This window comes from Mycteria americana (assembly GCF_035582795.1).
Source record: "Mycteria americana isolate JAX WOST 10 ecotype Jacksonville Zoo and Gardens chromosome Z unlocalized genomic scaffold, USCA_MyAme_1.0 Scaffold_18, whole genome shotgun sequence".
In the NCBI taxonomy this organism is placed as follows: domain Eukaryota; kingdom Metazoa; phylum Chordata; class Aves; order Ciconiiformes; family Ciconiidae; genus Mycteria; species Mycteria americana.
Window position 1 is genome coordinate 552,445 of NW_027445436.1, and position 26,027 is coordinate 578,471.

The window sequence follows — 26,027 nt, forward strand, 5'->3', positions numbered from 1 at the left end:
GGCAAGACGTAAAAAATGTGCTCTACACCGCAGCCGGGGAGAATGGCCCTACCTGGAGCCTCTGGCAGAAAGCACCAGGGGAGACTCAAGGTCGACCCCTTGGGTTTTGGAGTCGGGGATACAGAGGATCCAAGGCCCGCTATTCTCCACCTGAAAAAGAGATATTGGCAGCATATGAAGGGGTTTGAGCTGCTTTGGAAGTGGTTGGTCCTGAAGCACAGCTCCTGCTGGCACCCCGACTGCCAGTGCTGGGCTGGGTGTTCAAAGGGAGGGTCCCCTCTACACATCATGCAACTGGTGCTACGTGGAGTAAGTGGGTTGCACTGATCACACAAGGGGCTCGGATAGGGCTCGGATAACCCCAATCACCCAGGAATCTGGAAGTAATTATGTACTGGGCAGAAGGCAAAGATTTTGGAATATCACCAGAGAAGGAGGTGACGCGTGCTGAGGAGGCCCCACTGTACAATAAACTACCAGAAAATGAGAAGCAATATGCCCTGTTCACTGATGGGTCCTCTCGTATTGTAGGAAAGCATCGGAGATGGAAAGCTGCTGTATGGAGTCCTATACGACAAGTGGTAGAAACTGCTGAAGGAGAAGGGGAATCAAGGCAATTTGCAGAAGTAAAGGCCATCCTGTCGGCTTTAGACATTGCTGAACGAGAAAAGTAGCCAGTGCTCTATCTCTATACTGACTCATGGATGGTGGCCAATGCCCTGTGGGGGTGGTTACAGCAATGGAAGCAGAACAACTGGCAGTGCAGAGGCAAACCCCTCTGGGCTGCAGCACTGTGGCAAGACATGGTGCCCGGGTAGAGAACCTGGTTGTGAAAGTACGTCACGTGGATGCTCATGTACCCAAGACTTTGGCCACTGACAATCATCAAAACAACCAGCAGGTGGATCAGGCTGCTAAGATTGAAGTGGCTCAGGTGGATCTGGACTGGCAACAGAAGGGTGAATTATTTATAGCTTGGTGGGCCCATGACACCTCAGGCCATCAAGGAAGAGATGCAACATATAGATGGGCCCGTGATCGAGGGGTGCACTTGACCATGGACACTATTGCACAGGTTATCCAGGAATGTGAAACATGCGCTGCAATCAAACAAGCCAAGCGGTTAAAGCCTCTGTGGTATGGAGGGCGATGGCTGAAATATAAATATGGGGAGGCCTGGCAGATCGATTATATCACACTCCCACAAACCCACCAAGGCAAGTGCCATGTGCTTACCATGGTGGAAGCAACCACCGGATGGCTGGAAACATATCCTGTGCCCCATGCCACTGCCCGGAACACTATCCTGGGCCTTGAAAAGCAAGTCCCATGGCGACATGGCACCCCAGAGAGAATTGAGTCAGACAACGGGATTCATTTTCGAAACAACCTCATAGACACCTGGGCCAAAGAGCATGGCATTGAGTGGGTATATCACATCCCCTATCATGCACCAGTCTCTGGGAAAATTGAACGATACAATGGACTGTTAAAGCCTACACTGAGAGCAATGGGTGGTGGGACATTCAAACAGTGGGATACACATTTAGCAAAGGCCACCTGGTTAGTTAACACTAGGGGATCTGCCAATCGAGCTGGCCCTGCCCAATCCAAACTTTTACGCACTGTCGAAGGAGACAAAGTCCCTGTAGTGCACATAAAAAACATGCTGGGGAAGGCAGTCTGGGTTACTCCTGCCTCAGGCAAATGCAAGCCCATTCGTGGGATTGCTTTTGCTCAAGGACCTGGGTGCACTTGGTGGGTAATGCGAAAGGATGGGGAAGTCTGCTGTGTACCTCAAGGGGATGTGATTTTGGGTGAGAATAGCCAGTGAACTGAATGGTATGATGTTAACTGCTATATAATACTGTGTGTCATCACTTGTATGGTTGCTATACTCCATATCAATGGTATTTCAGTGAGAATCACCCAGATTAATGAAGAATGAGCTTTGCTGAAACCAAGCAAAGTGCAGTGGTGATGGAACCAGAACTGGCTTCAGCATGCAACAATCCAACACCACACACCATCTCTCCTGCCCTGAAGGACTGTTATGACAGATGGAGCCCAAAGTCATGGACTAAATGGACTCAACAGACATTTTAGAGGGATGGCCCATAGACCAAGGGAATGATATCTGTGTGTGTATAGCAAAAGACAGGGAAAGTGGTGGTGATTAATTAGAATGTGTTGGAAAGGGTAGGACCTGGGCATGATGTGGATGGTATAGAATAAGGGGTGGATACTGTCCTGGTTTTGGCTGGGATAGAGTTAATTTTCTTCCTAGTAGCTGGTATAGTGCTGTGCTTTGGATTTTAGTATGAGAATAATGTTGATAACACACTGATGTTTTGGCTGTTGCTAAGTGGTGTTTACACTGGTCAAGGACTTTTCAGCTTCCCCTGCTCTGCCAGGTGCACAAGAAGCTGGGAGGGGGCACAGCCAGGACAGTTGATCCAAACTGCCCAAAGGGCTATTCCATACCATATGGCCTCATGCTCAGTATATAAACTGGGGGGAGTTGGCTGGGGGGTAGCGATTGCTGCTCAGGGCATCGGTCGTCACGTTGTGATCATGTGTATCAATGTTTTTTTTTCCCTGGGTTTTTATTCCTCTCGTTCCCTTGTTGTTTTCCTTCTCATTACAAATTATTATTATTATTATTATTATTATTATTTTGTTCCAATTATGAAACTGTTCTTATCTCACCCCACGAGTTTTCTTACTTTTGCTCTTCTGATTCTCTCCCCCTTCCCACCAGGAGGGGGAGGGGGAGTGAGCAGCTGTGTGGTACTTAATTGCCAACTGGGGCTAAACCACAACAGCTTGTGAGCCATGAGGATGCAGGATGTGAGGAGGCTGCTGATGGAGGATGCTGGTGAAGATGCAAGCCCACTCTGCCCTCTGGGATTTAACTCCACAGGAATGAGGTCTCATAACTAACGCACCACAGTTGGGCCTCTGGTGCATCAACATTGCTAACTGCAGGCATTTTGAGGCTTGCTTTCCCACCCACACTTTCTCCACTAAATACTTCTATTCCCAGTGGTTGGGCACAAATAGCCCTGGTTCTCAGCTTCTGTATATGTTCCTGGTACATAACCACCCCAGCTGCAACACTTATCTTTGCTTGTCCAGTTTGCAGTGCAGCAATGACCTGCTGCCACTGTCCTCCAGTGGTCCCATTCTCTCCATCCATCCATCCATCCACTCTGTTTGCACAGAGGCTTGGCAGCACTTTAGGCTGCCCTCGTTATGGTTTCTCTTCCACATGCTGCTCCAGACTGCCATCATACCCCTCTCCACTGAGGCATCACAAGCTGCTTCACAGCCAACCAGAGGGGCAAGTAGGCCTTCTGGTGACTATGAAAGGGATATTCCAAGATCACAGGTTTGACTATACAATTTCCCATTTTGACGTTTGAAGTCAGTCTTGGTGAAAGAACCTGGAACGAGTTGAACATTTAGTGCAGGTGTCAGCATATTGCAATCACCAGACCCACTGTACATTACATGAATATTTGCTTAACATTACATTTGCCCTGTAAAGATTGTCATAATGAGAGGTTTTTCAGCACTGCTAATGATGGCAGGCCTTGTGAAGAAACCTGACTGTACCACTGCAATAATTTAGCCCAAGGGAACCTGTAGAAACAAATTAAGCAACATTTATCAGAGATTTGCCTTCTTTTTTCTCCTATTCACCCCAGCCAAGAAGGTTATGCAAAATGCCTTTCATTTCATTAAAGACAATTTAAGTCATTAATGTCCAGCTGACACTGTAGTGTTAATTCTGCTCTGCAGAGGTGAAAAAGTGGCCAGTGACCTGAATTTCTTAAGCTGCATAGAAACAGCATGGTGCAATTACAATGCTACAGCTATGGTTAGCTCCATCTCTAGGTATAATCAGGGCATTCCTTCAGACAAAAATTAGAAAAGGTCAAACTTAAAAGCAAGGTCATAAGCAGAGCATTGGGAAGAACAGCAAAGGACTCTTCATTTTGAAATTCTTTTGATATTTCTTTATCATAGTGGCTGGAGGTTTTTTTAATTTAAAAAAAAAAATATTAAGAGCAAGTCAGGTGAGAAGCTGTTGTGGTTTAGCCCCAGTTGGCAACTAAGCACCACCCAGCCGCTCGCTCACCCTCCCCCCCCGGTGGGATGGGGGAGAGAATCGGAAGAGCAAAAGTAAGAAAACTCGTGGGTTGAGATAAGAACAGTTTAATAATTGGAACAAAAAATAATAATAATAATAAATTGTAATGAGAAGGAAAACAACAAGAGAGCAAGAGAGGAACAAAACCCAGGAAAAAAACAAGTGATACAACCGCTCACCACCCGCCGACCGATGCCCAGCCAGTCCCTGAGCAGCGATTGCTGCCCCCCGGCCAACTCCCCCCAGTTTATATACTGGGCATGACGTCATATGGTATGGAATAGCCCTTTGGGCAGTTTGGATCAACTGTCCTGGCTGTGCCCCCTCCCAGCTTCTTGTGCACCTGGCAGAGCAGGGGAAGCTGAAAAGTCCTTGACCAGTGTAAACATTACTTAGCAACAACTAAAACATCAGTGTGTTATCAACATTATTCTCATACTAAAATCCAAAACACAGCACTAGAGCAGCTACTAGGAAGAAAATTAACTCTATCCCAGCCGAAACCAGGACAGAAGCTTCTCTTAGATGAAATGTCAGACAGACTCAATGAGTATAACAGAAGGTAAGTATGCAGAGGAGGAATTAGTACAGTGACTAGAGCTGCAAGTTTGGAGAAGAGTATGATAGCCAAGAGGACCATGTTCTGTATGACCAAGCCCATGAAGGAATTTTAATTTTTTTTTTAACAAGATACCTAAATAAGAAAATTAGGGTTTTGGTGTCACCATATTATCTCAGCTTCATTTGTCTTATGAATGAGTGAGGTGATATTCAGCTTTGCTGACAGGAATTTGGTTTTATTGTTTAGATAACCGTAAAGGTCTCATGGAAGAATTATAATGAACAGCTGAGGAAAAGAAGGATCCATTGCCTAAAAAAAAAATTAATTATCCAGACTGTGTGCTATCTAATTAGACATGATCCAGCTGATATCTCATAGTAGCTGTGCATAAAAACTTCCCATTTCTAGACTCCTCACAGTCTGACTAAAATGAAAGATTATATGATCCAGAGGCAGTTTTTAGGGTTATTATATTAAATGAAGCAAAATAGTACCAAAATTATTGGTACTATTGTGGATTTGTAGGACACATTCAGCTACAGCTGAAGTGAGAGAACAGTGCTGTACAACAGGGAGCTTGTACTGAATGTTCTCCCAAGAGAAATCATGACTTATTTAATACAAATATTGCCTTGTGTATACGTGCATGCATGTGTGTTTATTATAGCCAGGCTTACTGTTTTCTGCCTAACACAAGGCAAGAATGCTGAAGAGGTGCTACTAAAATATTGATTTAAGGTTTTAAATATTACTTGAAGCCTACTTGCACTATTCACTTGAGAATTTACAAACATGAGCAATAACTCATATTTTTCAAGTCCTCAGGGACAACCATGAAAACTGGATCTGTATTTATTAAGTCACAGCAGAACCTTGTTATCTGCATTCAGGTGAGTGATTTGCAGCTGCACCATCACCCCTTGTAAGGGGAAGCAAACACTGCCATTTAATGTCTTAGTATTTGGTGCTAAGTCCAGGGCTAACGTACGCTGAGACTGTATGGATCAGTGTTGCTGTAAGAATGACTGTGTTTTATAATTCATAACAATATATCTTTTAGATCACAACACTGCTGAATCAAACAGCAGAGACTTAAAAAGCAAGTCATGCCACCCTTAACAGTAGCTGGCACTGGAAATAATATACTGAGCACTTGCAGAGCAACAGAGTTATGAACTTCAAGACAAAACAAACACATCTTGCATTAGGTGTGTTTGGCTCTTTAATATAGGATTTTATAGGTTGCTAAGCCTGACCACTCATCTTGATTTAAGTCTTGAATTGTTTGAAGTACCACACAAACACATTTGAATGTTTGGCTGGTGGCACTAAGGTAAATTGTCCTGACAGTCTCACAGCTGCCCATATTGCACATTCATTGTTTGTTTTCCAACAGCCCATTTTCTCTTGATTTGGTCCTTGAGCAACATTGTGAAAGGAATTATTACAGACTGATGCAACCCAGATCTTCTAAATCCTATCAAACTTCAGCGTATTTAGATTTCACAAGCACATTTTTGGGCGGGGGACACACACATGACCACTGTCCTGAAAGTGGATATTTTCTTGTCCCCCTCCCCCCCCAAAAAAAAGTCCATGCTAGACTTTTGGGTTTAAAAACAGAAGGACCAGTAGAGGTGCCTGGGGATAGCTTAGTTCACAATTAGCCACTGCAAAATTCCTGTAAAAACCGCAATACCAGTGCAACATTTTTTGCATCTGACTTGCAGGTCAGCCTGAGTGGCAATGTTTTGAACCCTTGATGATTCTCAGGGGGATGGATTCAGTGTGATTAAACATAGATGAGATATAAACGTAGATGAGAGCCAGGCAATAAACTGGTATATATGCTGCTTTAGTAACTGCAATGGGACCACATGGATTTATAGTAACCAAGACCTGGGTCCTTAAAGGCTGATATTTATCCAAGCCCCAGGTCTGGTCTGAAGGAGGAGCTCATTTCAGAGTCAGATGTCTCCTGAATTTCCTGAAAATTCTTATTTTTTCAGCAATACACAAATACACTCAGAATTGTATAGTTCATCACCTTCAAAGCAACAGAATTAGTGTAGCTTGCAGACGGTGTTTTAAAGACATCTGGACACGCAACTGCAACATAGAGGCACCTGGATGTGTTATGGAGCCATGCTTATATACTGACATGCCTGGGAACTATAAGGGAGGTGTTACCTACACAGGAGAGCAGCTGCACCTCAGAAAGGAAAACTCTGAGATATAGCAAAGAAACGGAAGTGCCATTTCCATCTATCAAAAAAATGCAATTAATGGGATCCCAAATAACACAGCTTAGATAAAACAGCAAAATCCCAGTCAGACAGCCAAAGAAAATGCTGCTGTTTAAGAACAGCTTGAAGGCATAGAAATTGGCAGTTATATTGCAGTTTAAAAGAGATTCCTTTTCCACATCTTTTTGATGTAGCAGAGGTTGCGTTCCCTAGCGGATGGGAAGGCTGTTTCTGCTCACTCATGGGCAGCTGGGTACATGCCGGACCCCAAGCCTCCCGCCACCGCCATCCCTGGCTGCCTGCAAAATCCACAGAGAGACACCCATTCCCAAGGCTTTATGCTTTTGCCAACTGAACGCGAAGTGCTAGCAAATTAGAGCACCAATATCTTACCCTCACTTTGTAGAGGTGTAAATGTCAGGCAAGCTCTGAGGTAGTGGAGCAAATAAACTGAGAGCAGGCAAAACAGAGCAAAACCTGGGCACATCCTCACACCAGAAATGCTGTAAGAGGCAAGCACAAGGCAATGCCATGTTAAAAGATGGCACCTGACCCCCAAACAGCTGCACATATGCAAATACATATAAAACAGACAGGGAGAATCAACGTTGGTTTTTCCTCAAAGGAAAAGGGTTTTCTGTTTGGAAGGTCAATGTGCTCTGAACCACCTGCTACAGAGGTTTTGTATAGCATTTTGAGAAAAGATGCATGAGAAACAACAGGAGACAAACATATTTTGTCTTCTCCTTTACTCTTCTAAAGCTACCCATCCTCCTTATAATCACAAAAATAGCAACAGAAAGGTCCCCAAACCATTTTGTTCCCTTCCATCTTGTTTGATTATTAGGGGACTATGGACTTGAATAAAGATATTCTATTTTCTACATGTCTGTTGGTATTTAAGTGCTCTATGCAACATAAAAGAGCCCCAGGAGAAGAGAATGGAAGAGCTGCAGACCAGCTAGCAGATGGACCTGTTCCTGGGGAGCTGCCTGGAGCTGGAGCCTAGGGCTCCTGCACCACCAAAATATTTGGCTAACATGATAGAGATTAGCAATTTTGTGTTGAAAAACTGTATGTTTCGGGAAACAAACTATTCAAAAAGGAAAAAAACCCAAACCCATAGGAAAGCTTGTAAGATATAAAAACACAGGACAATTCCTCTTTGAAGGAGGTCACCTCTCTCCCCTGTAAGTGCATACTCATATGCAAGTGCTCACAGATATGCATGTATAATGTTTACAGGGCAGAATCACTGTTTCTTTTTTCTTGGAGGAGCAAAAGATATAGATTTACTGACAAATTTTTGTAAACATAATTTGGCCCAGCTCCTTTACATGGCCTTTCAAAAAAATTGACAAAGTTCTTGCAACTCAGTATCATAAATTCTCAATGCATCAAAATAGCACTCAGATCATTAATGCTACAATATTTACCACATGCAGCATTTGCATCCACTTGCTTTGAAGTAAGAGAGAACTTGTGCAAACCTGTAAATAAATCCCATTTATATTTATTAACAAACTATTTCTGAGCATGCACTGGGTCCCACAAGACACACAAGACCAAAAGTTACCACAGATATTTTGCTCTCACAAAGGTTCCACTAAACCACTTCCATCCACTCACCTGATCTGATTGATGCAGCAAAGGCTGTAATAGGAGCCTCAAGATGTTGGCATTAAACACCACTGGCTAACAGTATCAGGTTTTGTCCTGTTTTATCCACTATGGCCAAGACAGAGGAAAAAAGAACTCCTTGCAGCAGCAGGTCAAGTGTTTGGTTTGATATGAAAAGTGAGACATTCCGGTCCAATTCTCTATTCTTCTGCACAATGCTATGGAACTAAAAGTTACTACAAAATGATCACTGTAATTCTCCAAGTTATTTACTTACTTTTTCTAGAAGGTCAAGAGCTTTTTCTGAATGTCTGGAAAAAGGGCAAATTAAAAAAAAAGTAGCAGGAGGTTCACCGAGTAATTACTTTAATAGCATATATACAAGTTCTCACATCAGTAACTTGGTCTTTTAAATTAAGCTACTTTTTTTACTCTAAAGTTGTATTTATTTAATCCAAAAATCTAACCTTAGCTGCACAAAGAGAACATCAGGGGAAAAGCTCCTCAGAGCTCTACTGTGTTAAACATTATGATTACAGGCAAATTAACACACTTTATACATATTTATTAACTGTAGCCTTTGCACAACCGACACTTTCAATGTACAGAAAGAGCAGCCCTGAAAGTTGACAAGTAGCTTCATCATAAATTGTTGATTTACATTTCTCTTTGTCAAGTCCTTTTAGCAAGCTCTAATTTAGGACTCAGGCTTTATTAAAAAGAAAGCAGAGGGAAGATGACAGACATTTGAGAGCAGCAGCAGCTGTGTTTACTCCCTTCACCAGCAAACAAACCCCTCTTACATGACTCCAGGAAGGGTGGGATTGAATTTGCTTTCAGCTGCTCCTATTTCTGGTTTTAAATGGCCAATTTGTCATCATCAGGCTAAATTGCAGCCAAATTTTATAAAACCAGAACCATTTAGTTAAACCCTTAGGAAGTTGAGATCTTACCTGATGTGCTTTCTTCTGGACAGAGTGGTGGGGTAGCCTAGGGCAACAGCTCTTAATAAATTATTGCCAAAAAACCCGAAAGCCTAAGTTTCTCCTATCTTAAGTACTCTATAATGGCTGGCTGGGTGGTCCACACTCTTCTTCTGCAGTAAATACAAGGAGACTTAGTCCTTGCTAAAAAAGCAAGTGTACTTCCAGCACTAGCTAGCAATGTGTGATATATAAGCCCCCATTAATTTTTACTAGCCTTGAGATGCACCAGCTTTGCCTTGCTCTATTTCAAAGAGGAGTCAGCTAATTGCCCCAACCCTTCCCTCACTTTCAACTTTGATTTTGCTATATGCAAGCTAAAATCCCAGTGTTCAGACTGTGTAGTCAGTGCTTATGGTGGTGCTGTCAGATTTTGCAAGTGGCTGTTGAAGAAGTTCCCCCTCCTTTCCCTGAATATGCACATGTACAAAAAGGATCAGCCAAGTTTAGCTTGTGCATTTAACTGTTCTAGTAAGGAGGATACAGATCACCTGATTTTCTTGCAGAGTACATTGTCTGCACAAACAGATGTATGGAGTAATAATCCTCATATTACAAAAAAAAGCACCTGATCTGACCATATTAGAGCTTTAGTAATGCAGTAATTCAAGCAGACAACAAACTTGTCTCTAAAAGGTCTGATTAATTGGGGCACTGCTATTTTGTCTGAGTCCATGAATCATAGATATGATTACCTATTTGTATAACTATGTAGTTAATCATCCCAAAACATTCAATGTGGAAGCTTGCTTTTCATCTGGAAAAGGCTATTGCAGTCTTTGTTTCATTGAACATGGAGCATGAAGACACGATAGCTTATTAGATTGAACTATGGAGACAAGGCATGTGGGTCAGTTTGATACCAGGCCCTGTGACAAGCCGTGACTACAGCTAATAAAGTACTCCTGGTTCTCCACTCTGCTGTAAATTATATGCGCAAATCTTTATGCCACAAAATACTATTACACAAATGCATGTTGGGTGAATAGCCAGACAGTTTTATGAAAATCAGTACATCAAATAGATGAATGAAGGCATAACAGGATCTTTTCCTCCAAGATAATGTTTTCAGCATCTGATAATCCTGTCTAGCCAAGGGTATTAGGAAGGATTAAATATGGAAATAGATGAACCTGAATTATTCTGTGACCCTATGATAACAAATCAGTGGGGTGCTCAAGGGCGAGCTATCCAAGCAGAGTTTACCTTCACATCAATATAACATGAATTAACTTTTTTCCTATTTATCACTAGATAAGTGCTATTGGATTTTGATTTGTGTGAAAGATTATGCTTTATTTACCAGTCAAAAGTAATAACTTTTCTTTCTGTTATAAAACAACAGCTCCTAAGCACCCTCCCAGCCCCCAACTATTCTCAGCTTAGGAACTCCCTGAGATTAATCCAGTGTCTGTGTATTCAGTAATAAATTTCTTTTTCATGACCTTGCCTATTCTCCCTTTGGGCTGATGGAAACATTCAACACCCACCCATTCAACACCAACATGCCACAGCATCCTGCAGCAAGGAGCTCTGCAGTGTAACTACACAGTGGGTGAAACCCCCCCCTCCTTTTGTTTGCTCTGAACATGCCTCCAGCAAGATTCAGCTGACGCCTCCTCCTTCTTGTGGGCCACCAGTTGCAGTCCATCCTTTCCATGCCACTCATGGTTTCACAACCGTCTATCATACCTCCTTGTATCAGCTGCTTTTCCAGCCTGAAGAGTCCTGCCTTAGTCTTTCCTGAAGTGGAAGTGAGCCGCAACTTTATTCATCCTTGTTGCCCTTCTCTGAGTCTTTTTCAGATCTGTCACATCCTCCTTAAGACTGGCTAACCTAACTGCACTCAGTACTCGAGATGTAGACCCTGCTTAGATGAACACAGTGATTCCTCATGATTCCTACTGTGATTTGCTTTTTTGACCACCAAAGCAAATGAATTTTATTGCTCCATTATTTACAGTTTGTTTCAGTGGTGATGTTAACAGTCATTAGAGGATTGAAAGATGACAAACACATGTTTCTCAACAGCCCAGAGAATAGGCTACAGCCATTCACTGTCTGTATTCACTGCTAATTGCATATTTAATTTCAGTTAAAATATAGAATCACTTATTCTTGAAACAAGCCAATGCCAATGGAATTATTAAAATGTATTGGCCACTTTGGGAGCTTGCAGTGACTCTATATGAGCTACAAGGCTTGAGCATGTAAAAGTACATCCAGTATGTTTTATTTCTGACAACGTCTCACACTTTCTATTTTTTTAATGCTGTAATTGGAGTAAGAGCAGAGGTGAATTTTATGGGGTAGCGGATACAGTGGAAAAGGAGTTCGCTCAGATTTTGGGTCAAGTGTTTTAATGAACACGGGCAAATCTTCCCATTATTGCAGGGAAATAAATGGTGATTTGCTATCAAGAAACAAACCCTCAAAAACCTTTTGCGAGATCTTCGATGACTCTGGTCAGACTACTGCCAGGTTGACGAGTACAGCACTAGAGAAAGATGAAAGTGCTAAACCCTGGCTGGTGTCAGTGCTCTCACCTGCAGCGCCTTGTCTACAGGCTAGATCTGCACTGGGGCAGGCAGAGGTTGGAAGCTCAGGAATAAGCAATTCGTTCAGATATTCGTTCAGTAACATAATGCACTGTCCTCCTGGATTTGAATGCAAGCTGAGAGATGGGTTTCATGTTTTTTCTGAGTTACTAGAAAAGCAAAGCCAGAGGACTTAGACAATTGGCTAATAATAGGCTTTTGTACTCCAAGGTAAGAGCTATTCTGGCTGTTTCGTTCACGTGGTACTGGACGTATCTAAAATACACCCCAGCTCATGCCCTCAATTCTTCCTTGCAAATTGTACAAGTTTTATTTTAAGCTGTTTAGGAGTTTCGAAAATGTGATGGCTACTCAGGGGATGGGAAGCAGTTTGGTCAGACAACAGTTTTGCTAATGAGGATGACACTTCCTCGACTGTGCAAACCACACAGGAACAAGAAAATAGAATATATTTGCATAGATCGCGTGGTGTTAATGAGCAAGGACCACATGCATCACATGCTCCTCTGAACACTGTGAGGGAGCAATGGCTCTCCTGAAGCCCTGCAAGCTCCTATCTGCCTGCAGCTCATTGTTCAGTCTTAATGTTTTTGCATTTCCATGGCTCATTCTGACTCAAATATGCTTATTTGAAGGTGAAGGTGCTTAGGTATGTCAGGCCATATTGGCTGGGCTGAATCTGTGTGATCAACCAAGCAGTGTATTTACATCTGCATCTCCCAGTGAAAGAAAACACCTGGAGCATTTACTGTTGCATTTTACCAAGAAGCAAACCCAGGCCCTTCCCATCTGATGCCTCCTGAGGCAATTCCCCTCTCAGGTGAATGAAACACCACCTGTTCTTAGGTTTTCCCATTTTCTCATTGACTCTCCCCAAAATACATTTCCCTTTTCACACCACAGCCCCCCCGGACATCCTGTTCAGAGCCATCCTGTGAAATTCAACCCTGCATTTGGGTCCCTTGCAGCTGATCAGCTCCTTCTGCAGTTTTTGCCACCCCTACCGCTCTCCTCTCCAACAGCACAGGAGTCAAATTCTCCCTCTCTTCCAAGAACTGCAGATTTTATTCCAGCTGCCCTCATTTCCGGGCAAGTTTTCTAGCTATTAATGATTATATGAAAATTGGGTATCCCACCATTTTAAAGGAGAAATAGAAGCTTTGTTGATTGATATTGATCCAAATTAAAGCTCACATTTACTATTTAGTACTGTAAAATAATTTACACTTTATTCACACTGAAACATGGACAAATGTAAAAAGCTGAAATAGGTGAGGTCCCCAGCTCTAAGCACTGGGGAATAAAGCTTCCTGAAGTGAAGAAGCCCTGACTTTTTTTGACATGTGGGATCTCTGCAGCAGAAATCAATAAACTTTCCTCTCTTTAGTTTAATTCAATAATTAGCTTTTTCAAAGCTGAAAAATTGACTTAAAAGCCAGGAACACTTCCCCTTTCTGCTCATCTATGAACAAAAAGTATATGCAAGTTTTTGGGGCCTTTTGGTCCTAAAAAAAATAAGAGAACGTGATAATTATAAAAAAAAATCCTACTCAAATCCTTAACTCGAGATAAAACTTTTTTTCATTTAGTAAATGACTTTCCATAGATTTCAGTGTTGATATAGATTTTCTTTGGGATCCAGCATATTTAGCTCCATTTTGTTTATAACACTTTTTTTTATTAGCCATAGTGCTGATTTTATATGTGTTAATTCACTCTAATCATCTTCAGGAGACAGCATGAAAAAAACCTCAAAAAATTAATTCTTTAATAAATAAGAAATGCCATTTGCTGTTTCCTCACAAAATAAAAGGTGAAATAACAATCTACATGAATGTATGTTAAAATAGAAACTTGTTTACCCCATAGACATACCAAGTCTAATGTGCTAACCAGGTCTTAATGGTTATCTGTGAGGATTAACCTGTCATATAAGACTAAAATTCATTATCTAAATCAGTGTTTTGTACTTGAAGTTTTAAACCTGATTAAGACCAGTTATTTAAGTTACTTTGATTTCAATCAATACACTTACATTGCAATTATTTTTTCCTCAGAAATTTCCCACTTGCTGAGAGAAAAACAAAAATAAATGAATAATGCCAGAAACTGCAGCTGGGGCACTAAGGAGCGAGAAAATAGGCCAAAAATGTGGAAGTCCTATTTATCACTTACACTGTGCCTATGCCCACAAACTGCTTATTTCTGTAAAATCTATTTAAAATTGACCTTCTGCGAGAAAAGTTGCATTTTAATAGCACTCTCTTATCAAATTAAAAACATGTAAGGGTAAAACATTTTTCTTTTTTTTTCCCTACCCAAATCCAGTGGCTTAATACACAATTACTTTCTGGAATCAGAACCATTTACTAAATACCTGTTTCACCTAGTGTTACACATGCTTTCTTAAAGGCATCAGCATCTCAGCTGGCAGTGTTCTCACGTATCATCAGACCACTATATTAACCAGGAAAGAGGCATCTCATATTTGGAGTAAAGTAGCTATTACAACAGCAGGATAAAGTTGGCCTTCTGATTCTTTTATTAGAGCAGTTGAGAGAGAGAGAGAACCACTTTTGCAATGAGGAAAATTCATTCTGTGTACTGAGCAACCCATATGCTCCCATTGGTAAGACAGTACCTGTGGGGTAGGAAGAGGAGGGGAGACATTTTAAGCAGCAAGGCAAATTTAATTTGTAGGTTTCTGCAGGGAGATGCTGACAGAGAGGCCTCCTTGGCATTGCTCATCTTTCATGGCATCTTCTTCTGCAACCCTGGCAGCCTGCGCCTGGCTCCTTAACTTCAAAATGGGTCAAGTGAGAGGGCACAAAGAGTGCGGAAGCAGAGCACTTGGGCTGGGTTTGCCTGTGACTCAGTACGAGAGGTGAGCAAAAGAGGTCTGTCCTGGAAAACGAGTAACACTTCTGCCCTCGCTAGGAATACAAGGTAATACGAGCCTTAAACTCCAAGCTGTTGCCATGCAGAAAGGCTTTAGCTTCTAACATGCCATGCTTCACCTTAGCAGGATGCTGCAAAGCCCAGCCTTGCTGGCTGTGCTCCTGGGTGCAGAGAGCTCTTGGTGTGGGGCTTGCCTGTGTCCCCCTCCAAGGAGCTGGTCCCCAAACCCCACAGGAGGCACCAGGGAGATGATGGAGGGAACTCACCCGCTGGCTGGTATGTCCTGGAGCCAGGCTTGAGGCAGCAGCTAGTCTGCTCCACCAGCACTGCAGGCAAGCTGAGTGTGTGTCACCGTGTCTACATGAGCTGCCAGGCAGCAATGCCAAGAGGGCCCAGGGAAGCAGTGGGAAAGACTAACACTTCAGAGGTCTAGTTCCTGCTTTCCATCTCACTCCTTCTTACAAGATACCACCACTGGCAAGAGTCAGCAGCAGGCTACAGAGCTGGGTCATACGCTTTGGTGCTTGAGGCAAATTGGGGCTGGTACCAAGAAGAGGTAGCCGAGAGCCTGCTGCGTCCCCGGCAGCATGAACACATCACAGCGCCCCTGTGGTATTCAAGGGTCCCACAGTAACCACTTGGAAATGGTACTCCCGCTGTGATGCCCTCATGGGGCAGTCCATGTATGCCTCTAACGTAATAGCACAGCCTGGGTCTAACATCCGACCATCCCATATTGCAAAATTGTGTTTAAGAAGCCTCCAACATGTAATGTCTTGAATGCAGCCATATACCAAGCCATACACCAAGAATACAGGTACCAGAGCTTTATTAGATGTTTCACTGGATACAAAGAAACTGGATTTTATATTATTCTTTTTTTTTCATTAAATACACATTCTTGTCATAAAAATTCACATTTGCTATACAGAACTGTAGGTTTGTTTTTTTTTTTACACATTTATTAAAGTACCATTGAATAGATCCTAAAAAGAGAAGGTGCAGCTCTGTGAACCTTTGTGGGCACAACACACAGGGAACTCCATGTCCTCAGTGTTAAACAATTGTCCTTCCCACTGAAACGGAGAAAAGTCATTCAAATGCATTAATGCTCACTGGGAATAATAAGGCTTCTGTGCAGAGACCCTGAACAGTATCAGGAGGCAGTGTGGCAATAACATACTAGTCATCACCCTGCATGATCCTAAAGCTACTCATGATTGAGGCAGTCAAAAACTTAACATCTGTCCTGACAAGCCCAGCTATTTCTTTTTTTTAAGTTGTATTTTTAACCACTTTTTTTTTTCAATAATAATAATTACATATAAAGCCCAGAATTCTGCTTTAAGGATCCCAGCTTCACAGCAAAACTGATTTGCTAGTGTCAAGCATTTCAGCCACTCTAGGAATCTCTGCCGATCAAATTGACTTTTGTAGGACCAAGAGCTGAGGGAAGAGACTAGTACATGTTATCTCACTGCAGAAAAAAAAGCCTAAGTGTACCTCTATCTTAGGAGATACTCATTGGTGTATCATCCAATCTGTTTTTAATTTGGAGGGAGAAAGTTTAAAACTGAATTGTCATCAGCCAAGGTGAGGCCCATCTAAGAGGACGTGTGTACATAACTTGGAGTGTGGAGATAAACCATCTCGGGACATCTGATGACAATTATCTGATGATGTGGGACACTGCCATATGTGCTCATCAGATGAGCCATCTGATGATGTGGGACACTGCCATCTTTTAGCCCTGTACTCAACATCTTATAAGAACTTCTGGATTGTGATGGTGTACTGAGGATGACAAACCTATAATACTCACTTTGAGCAATGTTGCTCACAGCTGGCAGTTAAAGGGAGAGTATGCAGAAGCTGAGATAAGAAGCACTGAGTAGAGGCAAAGGAGAAGAGTGGGAAGATGTTGCACTTTAAGTAGACAAAGATAACAGAAGAGGGTCTGAAATCAGACTTCTGCCTTCCCTCAATCACTGCCCAGGTGGATCTGACTGAAGCTGACCTCACACCAAACGTACTGTAGGCCAGGTATGCTCTGCCTACTCCTGCTCAATGGGCCAGGAATGAGGTGGACTCTCTCTGTGTTCAGTAAGTCTTTCAGAATTACCCTTGGCATCAGGCAGAAGCATCTCAGACAGAAACCATGAAGGGAGAGCTAGACCTGGCTGTGGGAATGGTAGAGGGGTCATACCTGTGGGCAATGTAGAGATTCCTAACTAGAAGACTAGAGGTCCTGCCAGCCACTGGGAAATTATTATTGCTTTTCTAATTAAAGCTGCCACAGCTCCTGAAAGCAGAATGCTGTACGTGGGCAGACCAGGCCAGGCTGCTCAGCCTCTGACATTTATCATTTTAACATAAGAATTGTTATAGTCCACCCTGGATTGGAGCAGAGTTCAAAGCTCTTCCTGCAAATTTACAGCTACGTTCCAGCATGGGACACGAGTAGTATTGCATAGCATCCAGGCACTTCCCCAAAGCCAGGATATCACCACCTTCGTATCATGATTGTATCCCAGAAGAGGAGTTTTAGACCATTCAATAACATGAACACAATTCCCGCTGACATCAGCGGGAGCTGTGTGTGCACAGAAGTGATTTGATCCATATCACACTGGAAACCACGTCTTTGCCACCTTGTACAATCAAGGCAGTTGATCAGGCAAACATGCTATTCTTTATTTACCAATATGTAAGTGAGCTCCAAGTAACTTCAAGTTTAACTCCTTAGTGCCAAAAAGTGAAGGCGGCCCTGTGGACAATCCTTGGTAACGTTTGAAATCAGAACTGATACTTATAAGATTCAAACAAGATTATGCAAATGCATTAAGGCAGGTTACATAACTGCCCTTTTCCTTTAGGATTAATTATTATTTCCTTGTACATTGTAGACAATCCATACTCCCATACACACACACACCCCCCTACAAAACAGCAGCACAGTAAAAACTAAATAGATCACTGAACTCCAACATACTTGTAATCGATACATTGCACATACTATACAGCATATTTTAACCTCATCATTGGGTAAACATATACAATTCAGAACAACGTTGACTGTATGTAACAGAAGCTACCACTGAGATACGGCAAATATATCACACATTATTAGCTTTTACTTCACTGAAAAGGAGTTTAGAAGTTTAAAATGGTGTTAACTGAACTGTTGAAATCACCAAATAGTCTACTCAGTTGCTAATACCTAGTGCTCCATATACTATATTTTCAGGGCACTCTACTTTTTTGATATTGTGGAGTTAACCTCCACAATTTAAAATTTCCTTTGCAACACAGCATATACTTACTATACACTGACTATCTGCTCCCTTTCATCCCAGGGTAAAACTTTAGTAACTGCTTTGAAATTAGTAGAAATGGTCTAGATTTATATCAGTATGACAGAAAGACTTAGCCCAGCATACAGGATCATACATTCCCTCTCACACACATATGTATATATATATACACATGTATGTTTAAAAGAATGGCTTGAAATTGGCAAAACCTACAAAACCAGTAATGTAACCAACAGCAAATGAATGTAAATAACCCACTGATTTTAAAACTAGGCTCCTGTGGTCCGATTCTGATCTTACCCCTCTCCACACAAGGCAGGAATCAGACCCCTGGAACCAGCTGCTATTTGGTTCAAATCGCTGCAGGATGGATCAGTATTGAAAGAGATTCTCAGCTTGCGTAAACTGAAAAATGGAGCCAGGCAGGTTTACACGAGCTGAGACACTGCCTTTCACCTTGTGTTGTGCAACGCAGTTGCAATTTTTCAAGTGACTGAAAGAAAGAATCAAATAATCATGTGAAAATGTCAGAAAACAATACTACTTGATGTGTATACAATGAACATAGCAAGGGGGAAAACATGCACAGGAAGAGAAAAAAAAGTTTTGACAAAGAATGACATGACAGTTTGAGTAAACATATGCTTATGAAGATCAATAGTGTAGACAGGTATTTTTCCTCTGATAGGCTGATTACAGTCATATAATTTCCCATGCAAGATTCCTCATAATACATGTGTAGAAACCTCCCCAATGAATCAGGTCACAACAACGCGTCTGACCCAACCCCACAAGCACATTTCTGGTTGAAACCAAAGAAAGTTTTAGCTGCATATGGGTGGAAGAACTGAGCTCTTGAACGGTCAAGTTGTGCTGCATAGTCCTTTCTGGCTTGTTCTTTTCCGGCGAGATCTCCCAAACAATATCAACAAGGAGTGCATCCCTATCAGGACAGTTTGATTACAGTTTTGGGGCCTCACAAATGCAATTGCCAGAAAAGTGTGGATAGTATGCCCCCACACACACTTCTTTGTTTCAGTATGTCATGGTTTAGCTTCAATCAGCAACCAAGCACCACACAGCCACTCGCTCCACCCTCCCCCCATGGTGGGAGGGGGGAGAGAATCAGAAGAGCAAAAGTAAGAAAACTTGTGGGTTGAGACAAGAACAGTTTAATAATAGGGAAAAAGAAAAAAATATAATAACAACAACAATAATAATAAAGTTTAATGAAAAGGAAAACAACAAGAGAGACAGAGAAACAAAGCCCAAGTGTGGAAGAATGGTTAAGTGAAAAAGGACACAGCTTAATTGATGTGAGCAATCCAGCCTTTGATGGGGCCTGGGAGCCAGAGATCAAGGTGAAATTCCCTTGAGAACAGCAGAAGGAGTACTTGGTAAAGCAAGATAAACGGGACTAAGCCTGGGAAAGTGCTGATAAGACCCCCTTTGTGAACAGTGCGTGAACGGCAACTTTGTACCAATCATATAATTGTTTTAAGCGCGTGGACAAGTATAGTTATCCAATAGAATAGTTGCTGTTAGCGCGTGCTTTGCTTAGCATCTATATAAACCTGTTAAGTAATCTGAATAAACGAGAACGACCATACTCATATTGAGATTCATCGTTACTCCGGGTCCGTCTCCCACTCCGACATCTGGTAGCAGAGGATGCACCGATGAAATCTCCGTGACTGCGGTAAGCAGCTAGAGGAGGGGAGTTGGGAAACCACGGCTGAGGGAAGCGCTGCCTGGAGCAAGAAGCAGGGCAGACGCCGGTGTGAGGTCGCTCCTCACCTCTCAGGCGCAGTGATGGAAACAGAAGCTGCGGCCACGTTGCTCACTGGAATCCTCTCTAAGAGAGGGATAGAAGCACCAGTGAAGCAGTTAATAAGGTTGATTAAATTGGGACAATGTTGGGGTCACTTTTCTGACACCTGCATGTTATTTTCCGTATCGGAATGGCGAGATTTTGGAGGAACAATGTGGCAGAAAACAATAGAGGGGGATAAAAAGGAAGAAAAGGAAATAAAGGCGGTTCGTGGACTCTGGAACACTGTCTTGGAAACTTTGAAAGCGATGAAGGCGGAGAGGGAAGTAGCTTGCGCTGCTGCCCAAATGTTAGGTCCGGGAGTGTCTAAAGATAAGCCCGAAATCAAACCGGGACCTATTGCGCGATTTTTTGGGCTGCCTGCCGTGAGAGGCGCGTCTGGAACTGTCTGTAAAAACGTTTCTGAACTGCGTGTTATGGCGGAATCAGTGCAGGAGCCAGAAAAGGCGGAAGTTCCAGTTAGCAGGGTTAATGCAAACTGTGAAGCGAATGCGGAAGTAGCTCCGCCAAAACCCCCTGGAGGGGCGGGAGCGACAAAACGTAACGACTTGGGCGGAACAGCCTGCCGACTTCCCCCTGCAGCTCCGCCCAGTGAACCACCCTCCGCGCCTCCGTTGCCGCCCTCAACCTCGTTCTATCCGCCTCTACCTCCCTCTACGGAATCCTCTGGAACTACCACACCACCTAGCGGGGAGGAGCTGCCACAATCCTCTGATGCTACTGCAAAAATGTTGCAAGCAGTTTTAAAACGTCTTGATACTCTGGAATTACAAACAAAAAGGAAAGGCGAAGCTGTGCCTCCATGTTTAATGAACCCTCCAGCACTCCCTAGAACCACACGCTGGAGTGGTGTCATCAAAGATGCAATTGTAGAAGGACAGTGGAAGCCTGTGGGGGGGGCTGAAGGCCCTATGACACTAGCGTTTCCAGTTGTGCAGAGAGACGGGCAAGGAAAGTGGGAGCCTCATGATTGGAAAATACTGCAACAAGCCCGAACCACCGTCTCCACATATGGATTAAAATCCGAGGCTACAAGACAAATTGTTAGTTGGATCTTTTCTGCCGACCTGATGTGTCCATATGATTGTCAAAACCTGATGAGACTGTTACTTACCCCAACACAGTATTTACTGTGGATGTCATCCTGGCAACAGCGAGCCATTAATGTTGCTGCTCAAAGACAAAGAGACGGGGACCCACTTCGTGGAATCACTGCGGATATGCTCGTAGGGCAAGGACCATACAGCGACTATCAAGTGCAGATAACTTTTCCAGCGAATATGCTACAATTGTCTGCTCAGCTAGCACTTGAGGCATTCCTTAGCCTACCGGGATCCAACGTTCCCTCCTTTAGTAATCTCCAACAAGGAGCAACCGAGAAATACAGTAATTTTGTAGATCGGCTCTGGGAAGCTATCATGAATCATCCTGATTTATCAGAAGACAACAGACAACAAATGTTCAAAATATTAGCTTTTGATAATGCTAATAAGACAACAAGACAAATGCTAGCCAGTTTGCCCAAAGGAGCTGGAGTAGAGGAAATGCTTCTACGAGTAGAAAGAGCCGAAACACAACGACAGGGAAATACCGTTGCTGCTGCGGTCCAGGGAGCAGTTCGAGAAATAATGCAGCCACTAGTTGCAGTGGTGCAGAAAAAACAAGGCCCTGCTCCCAAAGGAAAACCTCGCCGACCGCCAGGACAACCTTTTCGTGGCAGCTGCTTTCGCTGTGGGGAATCAGGCCACATGAAAACGAATTGTCGTGCTGCAGTTTGGTGTGACCACTGCCAGAAAAACAATCATGCTACCAAGGCATGCTCGGGAAACTGGAAGCCGAGCGCGGAGAGAGGTCGCGCGCAGACACAAATGAACCCCCAAAACGGAACACGGGTTTTCTACAACAGTGCCTACCAGCCACCCGAGGAAGCCTGGGAGTCGACGTGGAAACCACAGTAGATGTCACCCTCGTTGACTCTAATGTCCAGAAAGTTCCCAGCAATGTTATAGGACCTCTTGTTCATCAAGAAAGCAACGTTGGAGGATTGCTACTAGGCCGGTCCTCCGCCGGTATACAAGGTCTCATCGTGTTACCTGGAGTAATCGACGCAGATTACACGGGTCGTATCTACATCATGGTCTATACTGTTTGTCCACCAGTGTTTATTCCTAAAGGTAGTAAAATCGCACAAATAGTTGCTATTAGCAACCCATTGACCCATATGCCTCAATCAAATGTTCGACGGGGCAATCAAGGTTTCGGGTCCACTGGCCCTGCTGTTTGTTTTACAACAAAATTAAATCAGCGGCCAACAATGAAAATTACTATTACTCAACAGGGCACATCGCAACAAATTGATGCGATGTTAGATACTGGGGCGGATGTTACAATCATCAGCCGCAACATATGGCCTTCAAGTTGGCCAGTAGAACTACCAACATCAAGTATTGCAGGAGTTGGTGGACAATCAGTACCCTATATTAGCAAACATCCAATACATTTACAGTTTCCGGAGGGGCAGCATGCCACTCTTAAGGTGTATGTGTTGCCCTTGCCTGGGACGTTAGAAGCACTAATCGGGCGAGATGTGCTAAGTCAAATTGGAGCCGTTCTGACAACAAAGCATTTTTAGTCATGGGCACTGGGGAGCAGCCGCCCAACCCGTCACTTACATGGCTTACAAATGAGCCTGTGTGGGTTGACCAGTGGCCCATGACTAAAGAGCGACTGCAAATTGCCAAACAATTGGTTGCTGAACAACTGGCAGCTGGACATATTAAGCCTTCTGTTAGTCCCTGGAACACTCCCATTTTTGTAATCCCGAAGAAAAGTGGAAAATGGCGACTTTTGCATGACTTGCGTAAGGTCAATGACCAAATGCAATCTATGGGTGCGTTGCAGCCCGGAATGCCATCTCTCAGTATGTTACCACGCGGATGGCACATCTTGATAGTCGACTTAAAAGACTGTTTTTTTACCATTCCACTGCACCCGCAAGACACTCAACGTTTCGCCTTCTCTGTGCCGACGATGAACAAGGCTGCACCGGCAGAGCGATACGAATGGGTTGTTTTACCACAAGGAATGAAAAATTCACCCACATTGTGTCAATTGTATGTAGCGTGGGCGCTGCAACCACTTCGAGCCCAATGGTCAAATACGATAATTTATCATTATATGGACGATATTCTTTGCTGTCGAGAACAGCCATTCTCAGACGAGTCATTGCGCCAGCTCATCACCATATTAGCGAAAAAGGGGCTTGTCATTGCACCAGAGAAGGTGCAGCATACTGCCCCTTGGAAATATCTTGGGTGGTCTATTACAGACTCAAAAATCCGACCACAAAAAACAGAGCTTGTCCCTCAACTGCATACCTTACATGACATCCAAACCTTGCTTGGGGACATTCAATGGGTTCGCAATTGTGTTGGTATTTCTAATACTGACATTGCACCCCTGACTGCGTTATTGCGCGGGACAAATCCTGCGGACAAAGTGACATTAACAATGGAGCACCACTCGGTGCTACAGCAAATCATTCAAAAAATGCACGCAGCTTGGTCATCGCGCCGCATCTTACCACTGCCAATATCGTTAATCGTCTGTAATGGAAAAGACTCACCTTATGCAGTCATTTGTCAGTGGCAAAATAAGAAAGGGGAACTCACCTCAACCTTTCAATTAAATGCCACTGCCACTGCCAAATGCAAAGGACAAGGAGATATGTTCAATATTTTAGAATGGGTATTTTTAAGCGTACAACCAAAAAGGAGTATCCAAACACGAACTGAAGCAGTAGGCGAATTAATACGGAAAGGACGGTCACGAATTATAGAAATTAGTGGCCAGGAACCAGAGGACATTAGTATACCTGTTAGTACTGTGGAGGTAGAGTGGTGGCTTCGTAATGCTGAGGCCATACAGAATGCCCTATTAGGCTACGGTGGTAAAATACACTCTCAACAACCACAAGGAAAATTATGGCAGATGTTAAGACGGAATCAGTGGATACAGAGATCCAAAGTCACGGTCCAGTGTGGGTGCCGAGCAGAAACGTGAAGCCTGTTCTAACTCCTCATGGCTCATCCGACAAGCAAGATGAACCTACCCCTGATCATCGGGATAGTACTCCCGGTGGTGATGAGTCTTCACAAAATTGAGCCCAGAGAAAATATGTGGGTTACCTGGGCGAACAAAACAGGTCAACAAGCGTTTTGCCTCTCACTTGTGTCTGCTACAGAGCCTTTCCGGACGTGTCTACTAGGGGTACCAGGTTTTAAGGCAACTGACTTTAGTAGTTTTGCTACAAAAAACTGTAGTCGAGCTACCAATGTTAGTGGCTGCAGTGCCACACTCATCAATAGTCTAAATGTTACACTGCCGTGGGACCCCCAAGAGTTAAGCTTATTAGGATCAATGAGAATTGGCAATAAAACAAAAAATTGGACTCAAACTTGTTTTATATTTGGAGGACCCGCCTTTACTGGCACCAATTATTATAGAACATCTAACTGGATTGAGTGGACTAATGTCACATCAAAAGAAAGGCGCTATAACGATTATTACGATCCAGCTGGTTATTGTGGGGACCAGGCGGCCCTAGGAGCCGAGACTAAGGGAGGAGTACCAATCTGGAACAATGGCACTCCTAAGGCCTTGCCTCCAGATGTCTTTTTAATATGTGGTGATAGAGCGTGGCAAGGAGTTCCACAGAACGTATTTGGTGGGCCGTGCTATCTTGGAAAATTAACGTTATTAGCCCCAGATCAAAATTGGTGGAAAGATGTAAGAAATAAAACAATAGAAATCAAACATCGAACCAAACGAGAAATCACGGGTCTTTCCCCGGATTGTGATGATGAACTTGCCCTCCTCAGTACCACTGAGAGAGTGTTCCTGTCCCTGCTCATACCTGGGGGGGCAGCAGGACGAGCCCTGAAACAGGTTGGGCAATTAGCCTGTTGGGCTAAAAAACAAGCAAAAGTCACCACCCAGGTAATAGAAACACTATTAGAGGATCAAAATAGCTTACGCCACGCAATTTTGCAAAATAGAGCAGCAATTGATTTTTTATTATTAGCCCAAGGTCATGGTTGTGAGGATTTTGAAGGCATGTGTTGTATGAACCTGTCTGATCACAGTGAATCAATTCACAAACAACTACGATGGCTGAAAGAGCATGCCAACAAAATTCGACAAAATCAGGGGTTTTTTGATGAGTGGTTAACCAGTTTGTTTGGGTCCTTACCATCATGGCTAAAGGGTTTGTTAGCTGAGGGATTACGACTTTTAATAATTTTGGTTATCATAGGTCTGTGTTTTTGCGTAGCATGTAGCTGTGTAAAAAAGGCTTTTAGAACAATGATAAATCATGCCTGGATCGCTCAAAAACAAGAAGGGGGAATTGTGGAAGAATGGTTAAGTGAAAAAGGACACAGCTTAATTGATGTGAGCAATCCAGCCTTTGATGGGGCCTGGGAGCCAGAGATCAAGGTGAAATTCCCTTGAGAACAGCAGAAGGAGTACTTGGTAAAGCAAGATAAACGGGACTAAGCCTGGGAAAGTGTTGATAAGACCCCCTTTGTGAACAGTGCGTGAACGGCAACTTTGTACCAATCATATAATTGTTTTAAGCGCGTGGACAAGTATAGTTATCCAATAGAATAGTTGCTGTTAGCGCGTGCTTTGCTTAGCATCTATATAAACCTGTTAAGTAATCTGAATAAACGAGAACGACCATACTCATATTGAGATTCATCGTTACTCCGGGTCCGTCTCCCACTCCGACACCCAAGGGAAAAAAAAACAAGTGATACAACCACTCACCACCCACTGACAGACACCCAGCCAGTCCCC

General features: G+C 43.2%; 1 long non-coding RNA gene and 1 pseudogene across 2 annotated transcripts in view; both read right to left on the reverse strand.

The window, feature by feature from the left end:
• Positions 1-12,210, reverse strand: part of LOC142402866 (complement component C7-like) — a 37,170-nt pseudogene extending 24,960 nt beyond the window's left edge.
• Positions 1-26,027, reverse strand: part of LOC142402955 (uncharacterized) — a 904,242-nt gene that overhangs the window by 423,278 nt on the left and 454,937 nt on the right. The gene's annotated exons all lie outside the window — the stretch shown is intronic.